The following is a 23,204-nucleotide window of genomic DNA, read 5'->3' as shown; positions in this document are numbered from 1 at the left end:
AATAATTAACATAGCAGCACCAAACCTGCTCAAAATTCCCATCTCTATGTTTAGTCCCTGTTCTTTTCCATCCAGATAGGCAGGCGATGGCTAACTCTATATTTCACAAGATAACAAAGCATCTCTTATTCAGGAAAAAAAAATCCACAGGCACTTCCTCAGCCTCTGATACTATTTTCCTCAGACATCAGCAAGCCCCTCCTTCCCTCTGTCACAGCCCCCAAGTGTCCTGTGTGGCCCACAGCTGCAGAATTTAAACTTGATTCTTCAACACAGTGGAGAACCTGGGTACTGGGATACTGGAAAATTTAACCTGAATGTCAAGAGAATACTGTTATCGGTAATTTCTTTTCTGGGTATGGTGACTTTATCTCCCTGGGGAGAGGAAGGAAACTGCCCAGAGCGTGAGCCGTGTAAACATCAGTTTGGAGCGCATTTAGCATTTGGTATTTATTAGACTGAGTAGTTCCTGAAGTCCTCCTGTCTCTGATATATTTATTCTGTATTGTTCACGCTCCCTTCTTTATCTTCTATTGTCTGTTAATGTCGAAATCTCCATTTTGGCATTTGATCATTGCGCCAGAGGTCTGCAGGGTCACCCTTGGGTTTGGTGGTTCATCACTAGGGGGACTCAGGACCATGGTGTATTAAAGGTACAGAGCAAAGTCCACAAAGGGAAAAGGCTCACAGGTGAAATCCAAGGAAGATAAGACACAAACATCCAAGGGTTCTTTCTCAATGGAGTCACACAGGAGGCACTTAATCCCTCCCCCCCAAAATTGTCATCATACATGTGAGATGCTGCCAGTCAGGCAAGCTCATCAGACACTCTGCCCAAGGTTTTTGTTAGGGGCTGGTAAGTTAGGCCCCCTCTGCCTGGCATGAGCCCAGATTCCATACACCCATAAGGAAAGTAGATGTTCAACACAAACCATGTTAATGTAGACGGGTCAGTCACAATGCACCATTCTTACCAGTTCTCGTAAGAATGTAAATAGGGGTCTGAAAACCCTCTTGAAATCGAAATTTGCGGAGTCCAGTTAAGAACCGACCTTGTAAACAGGCCCTTGAATGATAATCATGTGGCCTGCTGTGCTAACCCTTTTCTGCACGATCTGTGTATTAATCTCTAATCTTGTCAACTTCTTTGTCAGAGATTCTGAAGCTTTATGTGGAGTAGGCGCTGGTTGAAAACTCTGATTATATCCCACCATTTTGCTGAACTCTTAGTAGGTGCTTTACTTCCTCTCTTCCCTGTCCCAGCACACAATCCTCTAAGTTCTGTGTCCTCTACATCTGGTAAAATATATCGAGTCCACCCAGTTTCTTTCTTTTGTCCTGTCCTAGTTCAAGCCAGTCATCTCTTGATAAGACTATTGCAGTGGCCTTCAGACAGCTGCTCTCTTTTCAACATTTGACTTCATTAATCCACATGGCACAGAGCAGCCCAAGACTGTTTCTTAAAACTGGGTAACATTACACCTTTACTTAAAGTTCTTCCAGAATCTCACATTACTCTTAAGATGAATTACAAAGACTGTAATGGGACCTCAACTAGCCCTGACCCATCCAGCCCCATCTAGGACCATTCTGTCTCTTATTTTGCAGTGACACCAGCCTTCCCGGATTTCTCCAAATGCCCCAAGCTCACTCTGTCAGGCTTCCCATAAGCTCATCCATATACCTGGAACACTAGTTTTCTTTCTTATTCTTAGACTAATACCTGCCTATTGTTTACAGCTTACTTTAAGGGTAGGGCAACCACATAATTTATCATCATATTTTTTGGATGATAAATCCTCTTTAGAGGATAAGGGAATGTTTGTAATTCTTCCAGGTCAACAGGTGTAACCTTGGCAATGCTGTCATCCTAGTAATCGGTCTCTTCCTTGAAGAGCTCTTTCTTGAACCATCCTTTTAAACTGCATGACTGTCTTCCCCTCTGTGATAACCTATCATTTTCCTTTATACTACTCATGTCGTAATCTTTATGTACCACTATATGTGATGATTTGTTTAACATTTTTTATCTCGACTATGCTCTGAAGTGTCACAGGTTTGTGGGCATTGTAGCCAGCAACCAGCAGCTGCCCCAGTGGACATGTTATAAATAGTCCCTAAATTCATAATTACATAATGGCAGTGCTTCCAATGAGGTATTTTTTGATCTGCCTTTTCTTCATTCCCCTGCTTTATTTTTTCTCCCAGATTGTATTTGGGAGCTCTTCATAAAATTCTTGGATTTTTCTTCCAGTTTTTGTCTTAATGAGCATGGAAGAGAATCCATTTGGTTATGTGTTGACATCTCACCTCTGCAAAAACTCTCAGGCATATTGGTTTGCTCGTGATTTGTGTGCATTTGAAGTGGGCATGCTCCAAATCTCATTCCATTCATTTTGTCTAAACAGGAAGACTATTCAATGAAAAATGGTCCTCTTCATATCAATTAATTCATCTCACCTTTGTAGGTATGAATTTGCTCTGATCTCCTGGAACCGATCAAGCACAAAATTGGTTTCTCTGAACAAAGCGATGTACTCCAAATGCTAGGAAAACTCTCTAACATTTCCCAACCTCTTAGGTGGTGATCCAGGCCAGGCTGCCTTGCTTTTCTTCAAAGGTCTAAACAAGTCAAATAGGCCTACAGTTGTGGGTAGAATTAAAAATTTGGCCCAGCTGCTGCCATCCTGCTCTTCTGATACCTTCTTCTCTAGAGAGTGAGAGCTTTTATTTTGTTTCGGATTCAACCCAGAGTGAAGGGTTTGTGTATCAATTTTCAACCCACGTACTTTGCACTATCTTTGGAAATGTGTTTATATACTGATTTCTGCATCTGGGCATCACAAATTCCCATGCATATATATGTCAAAAGTTAGCATATTTAACATCTGTGTCTTTTTAAGGGATAAGAAAAAATTGAGAATTGGAATTGAGACTGCTTTAATTACAGAATAAAAGCTTTTCATTGATCTTAATTCGATACAACAGTTTAAATTTTGATTGTGAAAGCTGGCTGTGGACACAGTTGATTGCCTACCCACTAGGGTTCCTCTTTGCCAGCAAGCTGCCTTCAACTCTAGGGCTAAAAAATACAATACTCACTTCTTCTGAAGCCCCAGCAGCCAGGAAATAGGCAAATGTCACAGTGAGACCAGAGCGGAAGTCTGACACTGTGTCCAAATGTAGTCAGCTTGGAAACTCCTGGAAATGCTCCCCTCATAATGAAGACAGCTATGTGTGGAGAAACTGCCTTTTTTTTTTTTTTTTTTTCTTTTTTGCCTTTGGATAAGGTCAATAAGCATGTGATGCCTGGAGCAGTGGCAGCCATCTTTTGACCATGAAAAGCCAAGCTTGATGATGCCCAGGTTGAAAAAAGAAAAGAGATGCAACTGTAATGACTTTATTGGGCAGTTGCATCAACCTTGGAAGCATCAAGTGTCCTCCAACACTTAAGCATGTGAAATAATACATGTCTTTGTAGTTTAAGTCACTTTTAGTGGAGATTGTTTCTTAAAGAAAAAAGGAAACAAAACATTTCTAGATACACTGGGAAAATTAGTTTAAAAGTTCAAATGCATTATAATAAATTTATCCTTAAGATGCCCATTTGGCGTGTGTGTGTGTGTGTGTGTGTCTGTGTGTTTGGGTGAAATACTTTAGTCAGTACCTGAGTTTGGGCAATAGATGTTTTACCACTGGGCTTAACAATCAAGCTGTTCGTTATCCTGGATTATATTAACAACAATTCAGGCAAAATTTTGTTAGCAAGGGACACTCTCTCCTTTACTGGCCTCTTCTTCTCTTCCTTATAGGCCTGATCACAGGCATAGATTTCCTTTTTTTCATTCATAAAACAAAACCCTACATTCGTCTCTCCTAGCTGTGTTCTCCTTCAGGTTGTTAGAGTACAGAAATATCAACATGGTGCCTTGGTTTTTATCAGCACAGGCATTGTTTGACTAGTTGATGAAAGTGATACATTTCTAGACCAGATTATGGAAAGTGCTACATTTTGACAAAGGTTTGTAGATATTCCACCATGGTCCTCCTCTCCCCCCACACTCACAATGCAGTTATGATGGATTACATTCCTCCCTGCTCAGTTCACCTGTTAGGGAGAATTAGGAGAAGGGGCATTAGAAAGTCTATAACTGCCACTGTTGGTCTTACTTCAGCTGTTTCTCTTACCAAGTCATGTGTGTGCGTATCCACAGTGGATGGGGTTATATGTGTGAATGATCCATAATGCCTGTTCATTAATGCTAGAAGAATCCCCTGGAAGCAGTCCATCTTACTGTAATCTTGGCTCCAGTAACACAGTTTACATTTGTAATGTTTTCTAGAATTATCAGGAATAAACAGAATTACATGATCTCAAGAAATCCGCCCAGATGAGCTATACCCCTTTTGTAAAGGAAGATGAAATACTCATAATACGGAGTGAGCAGAGTCCACTTAATGACAAAGATACTGCTAAAAAAATGAGGGCAAGAAGCTGGGAAAAAAAATATTAGGTTAATAATTAGCTTAATACTGATCTTAATTTGGCCTCGTGACTTAACAGATTTAACCTGGAAAGCTTTTGTTCACTTGCGTGCCAACGTACTCTCTGATCAGTCTTTGTATGAATCCTTTTCTGTTCCATTATTCACGGGTCCAGTTAGGTCATTGAAATGTCCTGAATTTCTGAATGTTCAATCTAATCTACAAGGCGTTTGGATGGTTTAAGTTCTGTTGAGTGGCTTACGGAAAACTGAATATTGATCTAATGTGTCTGTCATTATCTCTTTTCCTCCTAAGTAGGAATTTGAAATTTATGCAAACTCTGTGTTCTCACGAGACATGAGGACATTGGTTTCTTTAGACCGTTGACCAACTTGATGACCAATTAAGCTGTCTGACATTGACTTCTCACCTTGACCCTCCAACGGAGGAGGCATTAGGATTCTCCGTTAGGAGCTTGATAACCTTTCTCTTCTGAACATCTTTATTATCCTTATGCCCTCTTCCTTATTGGCCCCAAAATAATAGTGAGAGGTTGAGAACTGTGACCCTGAGGGGATTGGGAACTGTTTGATGTCCCTCAGATCATCCTATACTTGGTTCATTTATGGGTTCATATATGTAGTCCCTTTGTGTTCTAATGGTCCAGGGTTCACTTCTAGTGCTACCCCAATCTTTGAAAGCCAGACCGCATCAACATTCATTTCTCCCCAAAGACCTCTTCTTTCCTTCTCGTGTCACAGTCAGATCCTGCTAGATCATTGCAAAACAGGCGTTTTCATGTCCTGAAAGTCAGGGAGTATGTGAGTTAATATTTGCTACCTTGGTAGCTGTTTCTACCCCCTGCCACCTGATATGTATTAATCAAGCTCAGCCATCACATTACCTGGTGTAAATCATGGAAGTGAAAGCATAAGCTCTTTGTAATGATCTCACCTTCTGATGAAGGTTGCTGGCCAGCAGTCTCCGGGCCCTGTGTCGTATTTATAAAAGCCACATTCAGGTCACCTCCTCAGCAAAGATGCTGTGGGTTAACACCTTCATGTTGCTGCCTATTCTGGATGCTCAGGACACGTGGGAGAGGATGTTTCTATATCCAGCCTGAGCCCTGCTCCTTAGACCTGAAATCCTCTTTATCATCCCAAGCGCCGACCTGTGGCATCTACTGCATGGAAGATGCCAAACTAGGCACTGGGGACATAAACAGTCTGGAGAGGTCCCTGGAGTAGAAGAAAGTGTCCAATACCTCAGTGCCTAGAGTTGACTTACAGTAAGAAAATTCTGCTGTGGAGGCGGAGAATTATCTCAGAAAGAGATAATCGTCATCTTCTTCAGCTGTCCTCTGACTGACTAGACCAAACTAAATCCAGTTAGTCACTCCCTGCAGGGTGCAGTGCCCTGTCCTTGGATTGTGCCTCCCTGACCATCTTGCCCTCTGTTCCTTCCTCTGACTTTTTTCTGTTCCTCTCGCCAAATCCTTTCTGATGCCAGCTCTCCAGTTGCCTGTGTGGAGATCACAGCGTGGGTGTGGACATGTGCTGTCTGCACTTGTTCTGCTAGCCCGAGGTCCTGCAGATGGTGTTCCCTTCTCCAGTCTCACCTCCCTGGGGGCCTGAGACAGCCCTGTTAGAGGACATGAAGTGCCTGTAGTCTTTCTAGGGTTGAAAACAAAAAGTCATTCTGATAAATGGTAACTTCTGCTGGGTGTGTTAGAAAACACAAGAATGTGTGGTAATGGGATGGAAGAGAGGATTTGCCTAGCACTGTTAGGTATTTCTGGGAGAATAGGCCTCCTAATGGTTTGGGAAGAGGCCAGCAGAGTCGTTCAAGATGGAGTGCCCATTGTGAGATACACGGTGCCGTCCTGATGCCCAGCAGTGAATTTGAGAAGGAAGAAAATAAAATAGATATTATTTATGAAGCAGTGAGGCTCTGGGGTGCTAGGACTCTGAAAAAACTGGGGCTCAAATAGAGACAATTTTACTTCTTCCTTTTCAATTCTGATGCCTTTTATCTCTTTTCTTGCCTCATTGCTCTAGCTAGGACTCCTAGTACTGTGTTGAATAAGAGTGGCGACAGTGGGCACCCTTGTCTTGTTTCCCAGGTGATTCTTAGGCACATTCAAGCTTGATAAGCATTGGTCTAAGCTGCTAATAGTAGGCTTTTGGTGTTTTAGTGTCCTTATCTACAAAATGAGGATTTTCAGTACCTATCTCACTATTGTAAATATTTTATAAATAATTACATATTAGCACTTAGAAAAGCATAAGCAGTTTTTAGGATAACATGTAAACAGAGCTGTCAAGAGTTCAGAGACTTTGCACAAAGAAGCTCATTTCCAGCAGCAGCAGTTGCAACCCACATGATTGTAGCTGTTCTCACCTAGATGTTGGAGAAAGTGGGAGGAGCTGGAAGTGAAGGTTGGGGTTGTTGGTGTTGCATACTGGCTCCCAGTGAAAATGAATCCTATACCCCAATTAATATGTTACGGTATTCTGAAATTCTAGAAATCTGGTAGACAAAATATCAGAGATACTTGTGAGTTCAAGCCAAGCCTGTGGTTCACGTAGTGCCTTGTGTCTGATTTGACCAATTACACAGAAAGCTTGCCTGGTGATGATGTTATATATATTGGCTGATAATTGAAAAAATTTAGTCAATGTTAAATGTGGAAGGAGAAGTTAAAAATAATCCCCCCACATTCTTTATTTTCAGAAAACTTCATGTTCATTTGGTAATGAAGTTTCCTCTAATGTTAAACTGTTTTCAGGAGTTAACATTCTCTAGTCACAACTTTTTTTTTTATAGGTTCTGAAATCACATTATCACAGTTGATTCATTTTCTAATTTTCAACTTCATTTCTAGTTACGACTCTGACCAGCTTTTAGCACTTCTTTCCTGTAGGAAAATATTATTACATGTGACTATAAATTTGATGTGCTGAACTGGAGTATGTAAAAATAATATCTATATGAATATAATTTACTGAATTTAGAATCCTGACATATGTAACTCAAAGACTTAGCTGCAATCTGTTTGTAGATTTAAATGGGCTAAAAGAAAAAGAAATGCAAACATACATGTTTCTGAGGACTCTATATTTATTAATATAACATTCAGATTAATTATCAAGTACAAATAATGCAATGTGTTTTGTGAGATCTCACCTCTCCTTCCATTTTATCCCATTTTGGGCTTGATGGTGAAATAGTGCCTCAAATAAGATGGACTAGAAATAACCAAAGGTTCTCCAGATTATAATTACCTTTTATTATTTTTTAAAAAGCAATAACTGAATCCTTTCCCATGATGTATGTTGAAGGCCATATCAAAAGATAACAGTAATCGGTAAACCTTGTTTATTTTTACCTTACATACTGAGGTGTGGACAAGTTACACATATTTTTAAGAATTATGAGTAATATTGCTTTTCAAGGACACCTTTACCTTGATAAAACTTGGCTAGTTTAATTTTCCAAGGCTGTGCTTTATCACAGTCATAATGGGCTGGTCCTAAAAGATCATCGTAGACAGTTGTTTGCTCTAAAAAAAGTTTTAATAGTGAAAGAGACTGGTAGCCTCAGCCTCTGAGAGTATATTTCCCTGAGAGAATTTGATACTGAGGGATATGGAGGACAGGCCAGGCAGGGGAAAGAAACAAGAGGCAATTAAGTTCCCTTGAAGGGCTTCCTTAGGACTCTGATAAAATTTTAGAACTTGAAGTGACCTTCTAGATTTAGGAAACTAAAGGTGAAGGAAAACAAATACCTTTTCCAAGGTCCCATGCTTAGGATTATAGTCTCCTCATGTATTGTCTTATATTCTAGGAGTATTTTCTTTCTTTTTTTTAAAAAAAAAGTTTATTTTGAGAGCATGAGTGGGGGAGGGGCAGACACACACACACACACACACACACACACACACACACACACACACACACACACACACACACACAGAGAATCTGAAGCAGGATCCGGGCTCCTAGCTGTCAGCACAGCCCAACGCCAGGCTTGAACTCATGAACCATGGGATCATGACCTGAGCTAAAGTCAGACACGTAACCTACTAAGCCACCCAGGTGCCCCTCCATCAGTATTTTCATTGCACAATGAACTCAAACATCCAGAATTACATATACATGTAATATATGGTATATGTATATATATGTATGTATATGTATACGTGTTTGTATGTATACGTATAAATGAAAAGTATATACATGCGTATATATGTATAAGCAAACAACACTGGATAATAATATTTTTGAGCATACACTATTTTTTGATTGTCCAGTAATATACTTTCAGATAGGCACACACACTATTACACTGAATTTGATTGTCTCTCTCTCTCTCTGTTTTCTCTTTTTTTTTTTTAATTTGATTACTTTCTGAAAAAATCCCGAAGGCCATATTATAGAAATGTCAGTTTTAAAATGGAAGAGTAAACTATAGTTATTTTTGTACTTTTAGTTCATTTGGGATCACCTCTCTGTTCAGGAAAATTTGTCATCAACTCATAAAATTTCAGGTAGGTACTTTTTATAAAAAATGTTTTGTAAAATTAGCCATTTATTAATAATCATTTGATTTCATCATACTGTTTTAAGTTGACACAGCATTTCAAAATTAAATACCTCTTTGGTTCACTTTCCTTCTTTATAATTGCTTGTATCCCTAAAAATTCTTTCCATTTTATTTTTTAATTATGACATATCAATGACAATCATGGAATAAGCATCCTTATTTTAATACTAATAGGGTCTTGGGGTGCTTGGGTGGCTCAGTAGGTTGAGCTTCAGACTCTCGATTTTGGCTTAGGTCATGATATAGCAGTTTCTTGAGTTCAAGCCCTACCTTGGGTTCCGAGCTGTGAAGAGTCTACCTTAGGATTCTCACTCTTTTGGGCGTGCGCTCGCTAGCTCACTCGCGCTCTCTCTCTCTCTCTGTCTCTCCCTCCCCCTCCCCTGCCTTGCTCACAGTGTCTCTCTCTGAAAATAAATGAAATTTTAAAATAAACTAAAAAAAACCACCCAATAGCGTCTTAACTCATAATTAGGCAAAATAAAAGGACAGAATATAAAGGTCATTAGGGTAACCACTGGCGTGCGTGTGTGTGTGTGTGTGTGTGTGTGTGTGTGTGTGTGTGTGTGTCTGAGATTTTGTCACATGTTGAACTAGGATTAAATGGGGAGCAAAATCCGGACAGTTAGCTCCAATGATATTCCTTTCTCCTAATATTTGACTGTTCATTTACATGGCTGTCAGAGCATGGCTAAAATGTATTATTTAACAGGGGGAAAAAACCAAAAGGAATGTTTCCTGTATTAAATCCAAAGTGTGCTCATAAATATTACACGCTTCAATGCCAGCACAATTTAAAACTCATATTCACCTGTAAAATTTCAGGAAAAAAAATTCCACAGTGTAACTACACGTTGAGATTTGTAGGTAGTTAGAGATAAAAATAGAGGTAGAAAAATCTGTATTTATGGCTGTCACATATTCTCATGTATTTAAGTTGGTTCCAGTATATTTTTAATTATAAACGGTAAAGTGCCTACATATTTCCATGAGTCTTGACAAAGGTGTAGTCTTTTAATCACCATGATGTTCAAGATTAGAGCACTTCTGTTATCCCCCAAACATCTCCCTCTGGCCATCATTTTGTAGTTGAACACACTCTCCACCCTTAGCTGCTAACAACTGCCAATCCCCCTACAGTTTTGCATTTTTTCAAAATATCCAGTAAATAGAGTATGTAGCTTTGAAGTCTGGTTTATTGCCCTTTGCTTAATGCCTTACTATTTCATCCATATTGTTGCATGTACCCATGGTTGGTTCCTTTCATTTCTGAGTGGCATCCCACTGTAGGAATGTATTACTGTTTGCTTATCCAGTCACCAGTTGAGAGCCATTTAAATTGTGTACAGTTTTGGACAGTTGTGATTAAAGATGCTTTAAAAATTCTCGCACAGGTTTTTGTGTGGACCTAAGTTCATTTCTCATGGCTAGGTATCTAGAAGTGGGAATGCTAAGTCATATGGTAAGTACATATTAAATTTATTTAAAACAAAAACCAAAACCCGAAAACCTTCCAGACTCTTTTCAGAGTGGTGTAGCTACTTAGCATTTTGTGTTCCTATCCATAGCTTCTGAGCACCGTAGTGCCTCATTGTTTGTTTTAGTCTTAGCCTTCTAACAGGTAGAAACTGGTATCTCATTATGGTTTTAGTTTTTCTAAATGCTTTTTTTGATATATATGGATCTTTTTTGGTAATGTGTCTATTCAGATCTTTTGCCCAGTTTTAAAGTGGAATTTTTGTTTTCTTGTTGAGCTTTGAGAGTTCTAAAATATGTGCGTGTGTGTGTATGTACAAGTTTCTTTAATTGAATATGTGATATGCAAACATTTTCTCCCAGTCTGTGTCGTGTCTTTATTTTCTCTGTGTTTAGCAAAGCAAAGATTCTGAGTCTTGATAAAGCCTAATTTGTCAAGTATTTCTTTTGCGATAATGCTTTTGATGTCCTATCTAACATCAAAACCAGCATCACCAAACCTGAGGCCATATGGATTTTCTCCTGTTTTCTTCTAGAAATGTTATAGCTTTACATTTTACATGTAGGTCTATAATCCATTTTGAATCAATTTTTGTATGAAGCAGGATTTATGTTTTTAGGTTCTTTTTTTATTTACATAGAATAGCTAGCTGTTAAAGCACCATTTGTTGAAAAAGTATCTTTTCTCCATTCACTTGCATTTGTACTTTGTCAAAAATCAGTGGACTGTATTTGTTGTGGTTCTATTTCTTGGTTCCCTTTCATGTTCCATTAGTCTGTATCTCTGTGCTTTCACCAGTAGTGCTTTCTCTTCTCTATTTCTCTTTAAATTTGAGTATAGTTGACATACAATGCTATGTTAGTTTCAGGTGTACAATATAGTGATTCGACAAGTTTATACATTATACTGTGTTCACCACAAGTGACCTACCATCTGTCCCAATATATCCCTATTACAATATCATTGACTAAATTCCTTATGGTATGCTTTCTATCCCCATAACTTCTTCATTCCATTACTGGAAACCTGATATACTGCCTTCTCTTGATCACTGCCATTTATTATAAGTCTCGAAATTGGGCTGTGTGTCCTCCGGCTCTCTTCTTCAGAATTGTTGACTATTTAGTGCCTTTGCCTTTCCATATAAATTTTAGATTCACCTGGTCAGTGTCTCCAAAAAAGTTGCTGGGATTAGGATTTTGTCGAATCTATGAATAAAGTTGGTTGGGAAGAATTGACATTTTAACAATCTGTGAGCGCAAGTAACTCCATTTGTTTAGGTGCGGGGTTTATATTTAACTGAGGATTGTGCTCTAACTTGAGAACATCTAGTTAACTCCCAAGAGTAACTAGTGTCTAGTAAGTATGCAGTAAGCATTCAATAAATATTTATTAGATAAAGCAGCAGCTTAGCAAAGATGCTATTGATTTTGTCTTTGCTCCTCATTCACTTTATTCAAGGGAAACCTTTAGGGGTAAAGGAGACTACACAATTTTTTTGGAAAAAAAAAAAAGACAAAAGAAGCCTTGGGCTCATTCATTGCAATGGTTACTGTGCTCAGTTGCCAAATGAAATCTTGGTGGTATCATGGTAGTACCTTCTTGTATCCTTGAAAAGTAGAAGGTGGCATGTAGCTTTGTAAGGCCAGATAAGGATTTGGTTCTCAAAAAAGGTTCCCCTTCCTCTGCCCAGCTATGACCTCAAGTCTGAGAGGTCTTAGAAATCCTGGTACTGTAGAGTAGAAAGAGGCTTCTGAGGTTATCTCTTCCAGCGATTATCACATTGTTTTTCTTTTCTTTTTTTTTTTTTTTTTTTTTCCATTAGGGCACATGCATTTCAAATGAAATCTTACTCAGAAATATAGTCAAAATAGATGAAAGCAAAACTGCTCCGGTTGAACTGGACTCTGAGGAGGTATTTGAAAGCCTCATATTATTAATGCAGCAAGGAGAGGAATGAGCCTCAAAGAGATTATGTAACTCGCCCAAGGTTGCACAGCACACTGTTGCAAAAGCATAAATAGAGTTCCCATCTCCTGATTCTTAGGACAAAGCTCCAAATGACTGCCTTTTCAGATTTTCCTGAAGCTGGATTGTATGTTTCTATGGAAACTCTGTTTTTTGTTTTCTTTGTATGCTATAGTCAGAAATGTGACTGGACTTTATCTTAGCTTGAATGTTTGATTTGAGAGAAGGATGTCTTGGGGCCCCTCCCCTGTAGTAAGGAGCCCTAGTCGGTAGCTAAGTCTCCACGATCAAGATTTCATTACTTTGTTATTCCTGTAATCCAGGTGGAAAACACTCACAGACAACAGACTTGAGAGAGAGATCACCAAAAACTAGGTGTCAGGTTAGTTTAATGAGGCTTCCTGGCACACGATGGTTACTTTTCCAGCCATGACCCATGGCCCATGGGTTACTTAGGGCACATGAATCATTCATGTGCTTTAGGACCCCAAAAGTTTGCTTTCACCTTGGAGTTAAATGTCTCTTGTTGTCTCAGAATACATGAAAGTCCATCCTGAGATTTTATAGGTAAGCTCATTAAACCTGTTGTGTTTATGATTTCTTAAATATGTGGGTTTGATTTGCTGCATAGAGAAGAAACAGGAAATCTAGAACATAAATCGCATGAGTCATATATAAAACTACAAATGCTGTGCCTAATTTCAGAACGGCATTATCATATCTTTCCTTTCCTACCTCTAAATATTTCTTACGGAGCAGATTCCTAATGTCTGCCAAACATCCAGAATAGTGCTGGGCATGTAGTAGACACTGACCCAATTTTTTATGAATTGAAAGACCGAGTAAATGAAATATTTCTCATTTAGATCTCAAGTTGAATGTCACCTACTTGGAGAAGTCCATCTTGGCCACCTTATCTACATACATAGCCCCTGTCACTCTTGATTCCGTTAGCCAACTTTATTTTCTTTTAATCTCTTCTAATAAATAACACTCACATTATATTACATATATACTTACTTTCTCTCTTCCTCCTCTTGAATGTAGTTTCCAGGATGGCAGAGGTTGTGTTTGCTTTGTTTACCAGTATATCTTTAGTATGGCCCTTTGCATATTATATTAAAAAGTGTTCCATACGTGTTCCTTGACTAAATGAATAAAATGATTCTTACCGCTTTTAATAGTTCTATTAAAAATTAAAGAATAGATCATATATCACCTTATGTCCTGTCCTGCCCCTGTGGCACTAGGGAAGTATTAAAGAGAGGAGGGACTTTCACAATGAACAGAACATCTTTTATTGAAAAAGATTTCTTATCTGCAATGGTTTACGTCCTTGTGTTTCCTGATAGGTTTTATCCCTTTGTTATTTATTGGTGTCCAAACTGCCTCTGGTAAATGTCTGGTGTTCTCCTTTACACCCCCTTTGGTGTGAATGCTTCAGATGTATCTTGAATGTGGTATTTTTTTAAATATAATTTATTGTCAAATTGGCTTCCATACAGCACCCAGTGCTCATCCCAACAGGTGCCCTCCTCCGTGCCCAGCACCCACTTCCCCCTCTTGAATGCAGTATTGACTGTTAGGTTCTTTGGGCTCCTGGCTCTTGTCCTATTTTTAGAACCACCCTCCAATGGGCACCAGTTAGGAATATCCTTAAATTGTCCACACTGACAGTAATAGGGATAAAGTGTTCTGCACAGATGGATGGTATTGGCTCTACTGATCCGATCTTATCCTAAAAATATACCCACTATCAGGTTAAGTAAAAACAAATGATTTGGCAGATACCTCAGAGATGTTCCCTTGGGCTAAGGATGCTCACCATTTCACCATTTGCATTGCTTAACTCCTTTGCTTTTTGTATGTAATGACGGGAGGCATGGGGAACATGAACCACAAATCAGAAAGATATGACTTTTTTTTAAACTTTTTTTTAATGTTTATTTATTTTTGACATAGAGACAGAGCACAAATGGGGGAGGCGCAGAGAGAGAGAGAGAGGGAGGCACAGAATCTGAAGCAGGCTCCAAGCTGTCAGCACAGAGCCTGATGTGGGGCTCGAATCAAGGGCCATGAGATCATGACCCGGGCCGAAGTAGGACGCTTAACTGACTGAACCACCCAGGCACCCCAGAAAGATATGACTATGACTTCTAATTTCAAATACTGTAGAGTCTTTTTATGACCTCAGGCAGAGTAGGTAACCTCTCCCTGCCATGAATTTATCATCTTTAACGTGACAAAACGGTGTCTTCCTTTTTAGAAATGGGAGTCTTAAAAAAAATGAATCAATACATGTAAATAAAGCACTCAGCCTTTTTGGAAAGGAAATTCTCACAGTAAGAGAAGACAGTGTTGGATTTGCCATTCAGCTCATTGTTGTGATGAGCCTTTCCTACTGAGTATGAGTAGACCGCTGACTAGACTTGTTATTAGTACCCTGGTGCACTCCTGTCTATCATGCACAACTAGTTAGGTGTTTATTCCAACTCCCAGGACTAGTAATCTAGAAACAGAACTACAGTTCCATGGATAGCTGCAGAAAATTCTTTTGAGAGAGAGGCGGATGTGCAGTCTACGTAGAAGGAGCTTCGTAACACACGTGTGGGTCTCCCTGGCTTCCTTTTCAGCATATAAAGTGACCTGGTTCTATTGAATTTCACTAGTCAGGTAGTTTCTTGTTTACATTGAGTGGCCATGAGTGCATCATGTAGTGGATTAATGCTAGGTGCTGCGTACAGAGTTTGCCAGCATTGGGCTGTTTATTTTGAAGAACAGCCATGAATTACACTGTGCAGTCAGTGCAGAACAAATCTATATTAGCTGTGTTCCATCTCCCTGAATTTTAGATTTCTAAAGATACCCCTCTCAGGTTTTCCAATTAGGGGGTTTGATTTATTCCCCCCACTTCTTTGCAGTCCTAGGCAAATTGGGGATGGACATCTGGACTCTGCAACAAAACAAAACATTCAGCTGTTTGTTCTGTCCCCTCTTAAACTCATTAAGAATATAGCCAGAAGCCTGATGCTACCAAGAGCCTTTTACTGCTGCATTCTAAATGTGAAAATAGCAGCTATCGGCACACTGCTGGCAGGCTCTAAATGGAATGGTGATGGGGAGGAGGATGGTGGTGATGGTGATGATCGTGATTGCCCTTTGACTTTCTGCCATCATCTAAGTCACATGACAGAATGTAGAATGAGACAATTTGATCTTGATGAAAGGGTCTCTCTACCACCCAGGGAACATGTAATAATGTGCAAAGCCCAAAATACTTATTTCAAATTCCTCAAATCATCCATTCAACTCAAAGAATGGCTAAGATCTTTTCAAATGCCCTGTGAAAGTAGTGAGACTGGCCCAGGAAATCATAAAAAGTGAAGGAAAGAGGAGCTACTCTAATCCATCTCTTAAATTGGTAGCGAAAAGGTTTTTTCCCCTTAATAGAATAGGCCTACAGATTTTCTTTCGTATAGAATTTCAGGAGTATAGACTCACCATCAATGGGTCTTAATTCTGGCTGCACGTTAAAATCATCTTGAGAGCTTTTAAAAATTACCTGTATCCTGGAGCCGTCCTCCAATTCTTGATTGGAATGGGACCCAACTCTCAATGGGTTACGTGTTTGTAAAGTTCCCTAAGTTGTTTCAAAGTGCTGTTAACGTTGTGAATCTCCTGTTGTAGCATTAATTGATCCTACTAGCTCAGTTTCCCCCTAGCTTTATTATATTAATCTTACCATAAGGCATGCAGTCTTGATTCCCACGGAAATCCAAAAGAGATCCAAAAACCCCTGTTGAAATTGTGAATATAAGTTAATCAAGGGCAGGAACTGTGTGTTTTCTTCACATTCTCTTGAATATTTATGTTGTACATCTCAATGTAGGATTTTTAGTTGCCATTCATGTTTAAGTTATGTGGATTACCTTGTTTTCATGTAGTTCTAACACATGGTATCTTATCCATTCTCCAATTGTAGCCTTCTTTTTCTACCTTTAATATAGTCTTCTTACAATATTCCTTTGTGTTATTTAACAAATCTTCTAGCCCAGTTGTTAGTCCTTATTTATCGGTCTAAAACTCCACAGTGGGAGCTCCTGGGTAGCCCAGTTGGTTGACTGTCAAATTCTTGATTTCAGCTCAGGTCATGATCTCCTGGGATCTCATGCAATCGAGTCCCACTCTGGCTCCTTGCTGGGTGTGGAGCCTGCTTAGGATTCTTTCTCTCCCTCTGCTCCTCCCTCACTTGCATGCACACGTGCTCTCTCTCTCTCTCTCTCTCTCTCTCTCTCTCTCTCAAATAAATAAATAAATCTCTCCAATGAAAACAAAAACTATGATTTACATCAGGATAATTTCACTTTTGAAAAGAGAGATTTAAGAACCAAAATATTAAAAAGGACACAGTTTTTGTAACATTTTACCACCGACTAATGCAAATTCTGTTGTCTTTGGAGGTTTTGGAATTTACTTTTGAAGATATTCTCTTGTCTATCTCAGTGGTTGCTCCATTCATTCATAGTTTTTCTTCGACTCTTTTTGGGTCAGTTTTCCAAATCATAATAAACTTGATCTCTTTTTCCCATCTCAGTAGTGAGCATGGAAATAATGCATTGGGGCTTGAATAGGAAGACTTATTATTTTGCTTCATCTTTTATCATTCATTAGAAAATATTCTTGGGGTGCCTGGGTGGCTCTATCAGTTGAGTGTCTGACTCTTAATTTGGCCCCAGGTCATGATCCCAGGGTTGTAGGATCGAGCCCCACATTGGGCTCTGCACTGAGGGTGGAGTGTCTTTAAGATACTCTCTCTGTCTCTCTCTCTCCCCTCTCTCCTCCTATACCCTCTCTCTCACTCATGCTCTCTAAAATAAAAAAAAACAGAAAAGAAAAAAATCTGTAATAACTACCACTGTGTTTAAGAGAACACTGCCTAGTTAGCAGTGTGAATCCACATCATATACAGAATTACCTTAAGGCATATGGCTAGACCTCATCTCAGACCCACTAAATCAGAATTTTGTTTGGAGGAGGGGAGGTCTGGGACCTAGGTGACTGAACTAAAACAAAATTGCTAGGTGATTCTACTTAAAAAATTTTGCATCTCCCACCCAATATTAGTACAAAAAATTATTGTAGATTTTCTGCTAGTTGTTTTATAGTTTGTTTTAATTTCTAAATACGTAACTGATCTTGACATAATTGTGTATGGTTAGGGTCTGACAAACCGCAGGATCTTGGTTTATTTTTTGCTAAGTGACTCAATGTGACTCAATAATACTGATGTGAAGTCAGGGTTGAAAAGCAGATTTCCAGACCCTCTATGACAATGCATTCCATCTGGCTTCTTTTCTTTTTTCTTTTCTTTATTTATGTATTAAAGGACCTATAGATGCGCATGTTGAATTGTTTAAAATCTATTCAGGGTTAGAGACCCCTCTTCTTTCCTTGGCCACTTAATCTTCCCCTATGTCCCAGAGCAATCACTCTTCAGTTTCCTGAATATTCCCCTTCTGACTTTTTTCTACTGGGTACCTATACACTCCTTTTACATGTTGACCATGGAGGGTGCCTACAGTGCCCCCCACTTGCTTATGGGTAATTATCTAGGTTGTTCTTTTTAATTTCCAGTCACCAGTTGTTTCTGCTACTTTCCTGATGTGTGTGTCCACTGTTAGTTATATCCTTTTGAGTACTGAGTATTTCCAAAATTACACCAGCAGTTATGAAACCCATGATAGCCCCCCCCTTCTAGACTCCCTACTTTCCTATTGTCAACTGTGTAAACTACTTAAAATGTGGAGTTGTTTTTTTTTTAATGTTTATTTATTTTTGAGAGAGCATAAGCAGGGGAAGGGCAGGGAGAGAGAGTGGGGAGAGAGGATATGGAGTGGGCTCTGCACTGCCAGCAACAAGCCCGATATGGGACTTGAACTCACGAACCGCAAGATCATGACCTGAGTCAAAGTTGGACGCTCAACTGACTGAGCCACCCAGGTATCCCAAAATTTGTAGTTTTTTTATGCTTCAGAAAAGTGGACCATGCTAGATTGGGAAGGTGACTGAGTTTCTGTTAAAACATTTGGATTTAAAAAAAAAAAATAAAAATAATAAAGGTCTGTCTGGATTTGATTTCCTCTGGGAATGCACCTTGCAAACGGTAAAGTACTGAACAGAGTAAAATTTTGCTATTGCTAATCACTGTTGCTATCTCCCTTATATGATGAAAGATTCCAAGGTACCAAGAAGGGTCAGGCATAACCATAGGAAGATTGACTTCCTCTAGGGATTGTATCTGCTGGCTACTTTGTTAAATTAATCACTGAATTAGAAAAGGGGAACAAGATTTCAGGCACAGAAAGGAGATGAAGGGATAAGATGAAAAAAAGAAGCAGATAGCTCAACCAAAAAAAAAAAACCCAAAAAAACAAAAAAACAAAACAAAACCAAAAAAAAAAAAAAAAACCAGAAAAATTGAAACTAACCTTGTATTGCACTGATTTTTTTGTTTGTTTGTTTTCACTTAAAAATGACTGAGAGCATATTCAAATCTGGCATTTATTTTAACTGGTATTTCATAAATCAGTTGATTTATAAAACCTTGGACAATGTAAATTAAAAAAACAAAAAACAAAACCCTTAGCCAGTCCTAAGAGGGAAAAATTGAAGATAACCCTAAAAATATCTAATTGGATAAATGTGTGAAGAAGATACAGGTGGCCTCACTGTCTCTCACTTTTGTTGTGTTGTAGCAAGTATTTGAGGTTATAGCATTTCCTTTCTCATCGTAAGAATCAAGTCAGCAGTAACTGTTGTGATTTTTCCATCAGGGAGAGAGGAAAGCGGGAGTGATCTTGATTTACTAAGGATAACGTGCCACATACAGTTTTGCCTCAGTTGCAGACTAACTTCACCTGAAAGGCAGCGGATAAATATCCGGCAATAATTGTGCAGCGCTTAGTGTCCGTGGTCTAACTGCAAGCTCAGTTATGGAGATGGAACTTGGTAATCAGAGGGTTCTTTACAAGGAGCCATTTGAATGTGGGGTGTGCTATTAAGAGTTAACATCTAGAAGTTGGTCAAGAAAAGGATGTGTGGAGTGATTTTTATATCAGATTCGGTGGTGCAGGATGAGCTTGGGTACTTGCATTATGTTTGGATATACATTTTAAGTAGGATTGATGTGGCTAAGGAGTGGATTGTACAAATGATTTATTTTCTCCAACAGAGCCATTTGAAAAAAGTTAGTGTGCAGAAAAGCAATATAACATGGAATGAATCAGCCAGTACAGCACTCTATTCTTATTTTGCTTGAAGTAACAGGTCAAACGTATAGATTTTTTTTTAAATGACACAAGTCTACGTGTTATGCAAATAATTTTTTCCCTTTAAACATGCTAATGCCTTTTCATTTGCTTATTTATTATGACATGTACTCACCTTTTGGTTATTGAATTTCTCTGTTGAAATGGAAATTGTCTTTCATTTTAAAAGTGATTGCCAAAGAGACCCCTGGGCATGTTTTATTTCTGCTTCCATATTTCTGAGCAGACCAACAAAAGAGTCATTATCCCAGACTCACAGATGTGAGAACATCCAAGGCAGAGTATTTGTGTCACACATAAATCAGTGGAGTGAAGACAATGGGACTTTTGACTCTGATTTCCCGATTTTAACCATGCTCATTTTCAACTCCACTGAACAGTGCTGAGGTGAGGTAGTTTAAATCCGGTGAGTGCATTCATTTCTCATAGAAAGTCCTGAGATATCCTCCTTCCATGCCCTGAGTTCGCTGCAGAGTGAGTGCCTGGTTTTGAAAATAGAGATGGGGATAGAATCACCTTGGAGCTAATTGGTTTTAAATATAACTTTTACTTAATTAAAAAAAAAAAAAAAGTCTGGGGATGCCTGGGTGGCTCAGTCGGTTGAGCATCTGACTCTTGGTTTCTGCTCAGGTCATGATCTCACGGTTCGTGGGTTCCCTCCCCCTGTCTGTCTCTGCACTTACAGCACGGAGCCTGCTTGGGATTCTCCCTCTCTCTCTCTCTCTCTCTCTCTCTCTCTCTGCTCCTCCCCAACTCATGCATGCTCGCTCACGCACCTGCATGTGCTCTCTCTCTCTCTCTCTCGCTCTCTCAAATAAATGTTAAAAAAAAAAAAAAAGTTTTCCCTGCTCCGCTTTGAGTCTTACTGCCCAGGTCCTCTGTCAATGGTGTTCAGAAATAATCTCAGCGCTTGGTTATGGTATCCTCTCCCCACCTTGGTTTGCAAGGAGCCAGCTCACAGCCTTGTAGGGGAGCGGTTGTTACCAGATACTCATCCTGTTCCCTCACAGGGCTGTGGAGCTGTTGCCAGCATTTCATTGCATTGTCTTTCCATCTGCAGGTGCCAGAAGCTTACTTCATAGTTGACATGTAAAGGCATTTAGAACATATTGTTGTTCATTTCAGTGTACGTTAATGATGATTTTAAAGTCCTTGTTGCCTTCCCCACCTGCTTTAGAGTGCTGTTCTAGGTTGATTAAACACAGAAGTACCTCTGTTGAATTGGACAAATGCTAAGACATTTGCTTTCCTGTCTTCAAAATATGTCAGGATGCCATTCAAAGTCTGGCCAGAGTTCCTGATTGGGATGCAGGAAACACAAATTAAAAAAAAAAAAAAAAAAAAAAAGTTGGAAATTAATTGGAAGGACCATGTAAAGGAAAGCCTTACCACATTACTACTGCATATCTCATTAATAGTATCATGTTCTGCAGAAAACAATATGGTGGAATAGGCTTATTTTCACCTCAGACTCTGGCACATTCCCTTTGACCCTACTGTATCTTAAAAGAAATGTCCTGGGGCGCCGGGGTGGCTCAGTTGGGTGGCTCAGTCAGCACAGAGCCTGCTTCAGATCCTCTGTTCCCCTCTCTCTCTGCCCCTCCCCAGCTCATGTGTTCTCTTGCTCGCTCACTGTCTCAAAAATAAATAAATAAAAATTAAAAATACACAAATAAAAGATATGTCCAAAACTGTTCAGCACAGACTCCAAGAATCTTCACTGTTGAGTCAGGGACGTATTTTGAGGGTTGCAAGGATGGAGTGGTATAAGTTTTGTATGGAAACAGCCTGAGAACTCACAGCATGGTCCCTGACTTCAGCTGGTCATTGGGACTTTGGAAGTGGGACCAAACTATTAGGGTGGCTGAAGCAGCCAGAAATCTTCAAGAATTGCTTATTAGTGGAAAAAATTCACCGTTCTCCATGGTTCCCCAAAATACCGCCATGGGTATCATTAGCACCTACTTTTAAACCGCTGCATTCCTTCACTGGCATCACTGCCTTGCAGTAAGTAGGATACAAATTGCATGTGGATTTCGGTGCAGCAAGAATGCTGTAGTATCACAAGTCATGCTAATTAAACAGCTGACTGGCCTGGACTTCCCTCAGGGAGACATCCTTGCATCTTTGTGGGCAGCTAATGAAGAATCATTGGAGGAAGTATTTTTCCTTTTCCTCTTTTTTATAAGAAAAGAATATAAAATTAAAGAGCTGCCTCGTAGAAGCTGTAAAGCTTTTATTAATATATTTATAATCAAATAAACAAACCTACTGAATAGCTCATAAGCATCCTCTTGATTAGAGATTTGAGAACGAGATCTGACCTTCTAGGAAACTTCTCATTAGAATCAACTAACATAGGGGCGCCTGGGTGGCTCAGTCGGTCGAGCATCTAACCTCGGCTCAGGCCATGATCGCACAGTTTTTGGGTTTGAGCCCCACATTGGGCTTTGTGCTGACAGCTTAGAGCCTGCTTGGGATCCTCTCTCCCTCTCTGTCTGCCCCTCCCTAGCTCACATGCCTACACTCTCTCTCAAAACTAAATAAACATTAAATTTTTTTGGAAAAAAAAAAAAGAACTAACACAACATTTTCTCTTTTTTTTTTTTTTTTTTTTTAAAGTTTTTTTTTTTCAACGTTTATTTATTTTTGGGACAGAGAGAGACAGAGCATGAACGGGGGAGGGGCAGAGAGAGGGAGACACAGAATCGGAAACAGGCTCCAGGCTCTGAGCCATCAGCCCAGAGCCCGACGCGGGGCTCGAACTCACGGACCGCGAGATCGTGACCTGGCTGAAGTCGGAGGCTTAACCGACTGCGCCACCCAGGCGCCCCAACATTTTCTCTTTTTACCAATTTCCCCTGCACTGATGCCTTTCTCACTGTTTGTAAAGGTAATTGTTAATGTGATACTGTATGAGCTGCCCTGTGATTATCTTGAAGGAAGATGTGAGAACAGAGCTCACGATAAAGTGCCTGCTGCCTCCATTAATTGGACTCCGATTAGTCTGGAGTCTGTGGAAGCCACAACTCAAGAGTAGTCTAGCAGATGCATTTGTGAAGACACCGGTTCCCCCGCAGGGAGCCAGATGTGCTTCCTGTCCTCTTCCTCCCTTGAGCCTATAGTTAAGGGGTTAAGTGAGTGCAAAAGTCATACTGATGCCGTATTAATAAAATACATGGATACCATGGCTTTTTCTGGAGAGATTGCTATTTCAGTATGTTGGAAGGGAATGTGTCTGTTTCCCTCATAGCTTCGTGTAGAAAGGGTAGACCCCAGAGAGCTATAAAAATCACCATTATATAAAGTGTCTGACAAGTCAAGTAGGATACAGGTCAGAAATG

The 23,204-nt window shown here is 39.6% G+C and overlaps 1 protein-coding gene across 12 annotated transcripts in view; it reads left to right on the top strand.

Annotated features, from left to right (window-relative positions):
- Positions 1–23,204, top strand: part of UNC5D (unc-5 netrin receptor D) — a 568,239-nt gene that overhangs the window by 158,585 nt on the left and 386,450 nt on the right. The window lies entirely within an intron of this gene.

This window comes from Puma concolor, chromosome B1 (assembly GCF_028749965.1).
Source record: "Puma concolor isolate L17-30 chromosome B1, mPumCon1.1.hap2, whole genome shotgun sequence".
Lineage (NCBI taxonomy): Eukaryota > Metazoa > Chordata > Mammalia > Carnivora > Felidae > Puma > Puma concolor.
Note: the sequence above shows the minus strand (reverse complement) of the source record. Positions and strands in the feature narration are given on the sequence as shown.